The sequence below is a fragment of the Limulus polyphemus genome, unplaced genomic scaffold (assembly GCF_000517525.1).
Source record: "Limulus polyphemus unplaced genomic scaffold, Limulus_polyphemus-2.1.2 Scaffold5384, whole genome shotgun sequence".
NCBI lineage: Eukaryota > Metazoa > Arthropoda > Merostomata > Xiphosura > Limulidae > Limulus > Limulus polyphemus.
This window is the reverse complement of record NW_013670994.1, coordinates 1-3,890: the sequence shown is the minus strand read 5'-3', so window position 1 is coordinate 3,890 and position 3,890 is coordinate 1.

The window sequence follows — 3,890 nt, the reverse complement described above, 5'->3', positions numbered from 1 at the left end:
AGTTCCTCCCGAAGTACGGTGTCATGCTTGTCAAGAAGAAAGATGATTCGCTAGTTCCTCCCGAAGTACGGTGTCATGCTTGTCAAGAAGAAAGATGATTCGCTAGTTCCTCCCGAAGTACGGTGTCATGCTTGTCAAGAAGAAAGATGCTCCCCTAGTTCCTCCCGAAGTACGGTGTCATGCTTGTCAAGAAGAAAGATGATTCGCTAGTTCCTCCCGAAGTACGGTGTCATGCTTGTCAAGAAGAAAGATGATTCGCTAGTTCCTCCCGAAGTACGGTGTCATGCTTGTCAAGAAGAAAGATGATTCGCTAGTTCCTCCCGAAGTACGGTGTCATGCTTGTCAAGAAGAAAGATGATTCGCTAGTTCCTCCCGAAGTACGGAGTTACAATGTGCCACAAACTATAACGTTTCCATATGCACAAGATTCCTTTCAAGTATCAATTCCACATACATCATAGTGGACCATTCTAGATCCGGGAACTTCGTCTTCCTTATAACTGCTGCAATTTACGCACCCACAGTTTTTAATTACGTTATTTATGTTTCTTTTCATAGTAACGTAACTACGTTTTCGTCCAGAGCTGGCCCTGTTCCCCAAGCTCAGTTAATTATTATGTTAATTTTCCCACGTCACGCATATATTACTTATAACAATCAAAAGAATATATACATAAATTATACTGGCCATACACGTCTGTTTGATTACTTTATATCAGGAAGGCTAATGTACAGCAAGTAACCATGAATTATATAATGGTTGATACAGTATAAAATAAATCAACGAAATTTCATCGGAAGTTTAACTTATGCTTATAGTTTGTGTGTTTGTTTATTTAGAACTTTAGCACAAATCTACACAAAAGCTATCTGCATATAGCCATCCCTAATTCTGAACTGACTGACTAGAGAAAAGGCAACCATTCAGCAGCGTCCACCGCTAACCTTTGGACTACTCTTATCCAGCCGAATAGTGAGATTTGACAGCCTTTCTTAAAGCGTACCCACAGCCCCCAAGGACAACGAGACGGGAACCGTGAATCCTCAGACTTAAAGCCTAGATTTGCTAACCACTAAAGGTACAGCGATACGATATTAGTAACGTGAAGCCGTGATACGATTGTATCGATACATTGTTCGATACGATATTATTTATGTATCTTCACGAAACTTGGCAAGCTTTCAGTAAACATTATAAATATTTTGTACAGAAAAAAATCATAATTTCTAATAAATTATTTTTGCTAAAAATTAATGATTCAATAAAGGAAGATTAGTATTGAGTACTACGTGTTGTCATCATTTCTTTTATCAAAAACATTACATGTAAAGTAATATAACAAATTAATAATAAAATACATAGACAGATATTAACTTTTTATATTATTTTACTTCTCTTGCCAGCTGCCATTTAGTTGATCGAACCTGAGAATCTGAAAAAAAATCACTGTAAGGTGTGAAGTATTTAAATAAGACAGTGTTAGTAATATAGATAATAAGTTAATGACAAACTTTGTAGAGTACTTATAAGACAATGTTAGTAATATAGATAATAAGTTAATGACAAACTTTGTAGAGTACTTATAAGACAATGTTAGATATATAGATTTTAAATTACAGACAAAAATGTCAAACTTTGTAACAAACCGTTGGTGAAACTTTTGTATCTAGATTCGTATCGTATCGACTACTATGATGACATACGCACTCCTACTAACCACTGTGACACGCACTGGCCATTTTAGTAGTTCGAGTTGAACTAATATAATGGACTTTTAATTTAATACAAATCGCCTCAGTATGTGAAAGAAGTAGGTCCTCAAAGTTGTGTGTATAATTCAAGAGATAAACGATGTAGCCAGCTGGAAAACTAACCATCAGCACGTTAACCACTGGAAAATTAACCACCAATACGTTAATCACTGGAAAACTAACCATCAGCACGTTAACCACTGGAAAATTAACCACCAATACGTTAATCACTGGAAAACTAACCATCAGCACGTTAACCCCTGGAAAACTAACCACCAGTACATTAACCACTGGAAAACTAACCACCAGTACGTTGACCACTGGAAAACTAACCATCAGTACGTTAACCACTGGAAAACTAACCATCAGTACGTTAACCACTGGAAAATTAACCATCAATACGTTAACCCCTGGAAAACTAACCACCAGTACGTTAACCACTGGAAAACTAACCACCAGTACGTTAACCACTGGAAAATTAACCACCATTACATTAACCACTGGAAAACTAACCATCAGCACGTAGATTACAAGGTAGAAGTTCGTTCCACAAAACGATTAAGAATCATCATTCAGATCATTTTTTACTCTTTAATTACAAATTTCACTGGCACATTTGTTAAGATCACACACGCTGCCTTCAGGTCTTCCTGGAACGAAACTGTTGATACTTGCCATGTATTTCATGTTTCGAAAAAAAAACAAAAAACATGATGTTGAACAGAGCAACACTCCGTTCCTAATACAAAGAGATTTAAGATTAAACTGCCATCTAGTTAACCATACATGTATTAAAAAAATAAAGGCAATGACAAATACACGTGTTCTTTAACCTTTCGTGACCTCGAGTATACACCAACGTAAAGATTCTTAGCAAAGTAAACAAAAAATGAGAAAGTTCGTCGGTTTTTTTTAGTATTTTAATGGAGTGGTTAAAAAGATGTTCGAAAACCGGCAACCAATACAGTTCGAATTATGATACGCCAATACGTATTCATAAAGAATATTGTAACAACATTACTCTACGATTAGAAATATATGTTTCATTTCATACACACATGGTGATATCAATACACTTTTTGGAACTAACAATTCAAGATCTCAAAAGTAAAACTGAATAATGATAATATGTTATCTTAGTTTGCACATTAGTTTGCTAACATACCGAAGACCAATAATTTACTTTTAATAGGCTCTTTGTCAAGTTATCTTTCAAGCCGGAACTTTCGTTGTGAATACACCAACAAACTGACCCGTATTTCAATTTCCTCGTTCAAGCCGGAACTGTTCGCTTTCAATCTTAACACCTACAAACTGACTGACAAACTGACAAATTATTTCAAGTTTCCCGTTCAAGCCGGAACTGTTCGCTCTCAATCTTAACACTTACAAACTGGCTCCTATTTCAAGTTCCATGTTCAAGCCGGAACTGTTGTTCCCAATCTTAACATCTAGAAACTGATCCATATTTCAAGTTCCTCGTTCAAGCCGGAACTGTTCGCTCTCAATCTTAACACCTAGAAACTGGCCCATATTTCAAGTTCCTCGTTCAAGCCGGAACTGTTCATTCTCAATCTTAACACCTACAAACTAGCCCATATTTCAAGTTCCTCGTTCAAGCCGGAACTGTTCGCTCTCAATCATAACACTTACAAACTGGGCCCATATTTCAAGTTCCTCGTTCAAGCCGGAACTGTTCATTCTGAATCTTAACACCCAGAAACAGACCCGTATTTCAATTTCCTCGTTCAAGCCGGAACTGTTCGCTCTCAATCTTAACACCTACAAACTGACCCATATTTCAAGTTCTCTGTTCAAGCCGGAACTGTTGTTCTCAGTCTTAACATCTAGAAACTGACCCATATTGCAAGTTCCTCGTTCAAAACAAAACTGTTTATTCTTAACCCTATTACCTACAAACTGACCCATACTTTACCAAGAGCTGAATTCCTCAAGACAACGACACCTAGTCAGATACAAATGGTTATCGACTAAGAATTAAAATACCAGGACAACGTTAGTTTTGCAACTTGGCTTCTTAAGCAAGTATTTAAATCGCTCAATGTGCATTCTTATTACCTATTACGTTTCCAGTTCATAGTAAACAATTTTCATAGATACGGGTTCCACTCATACAT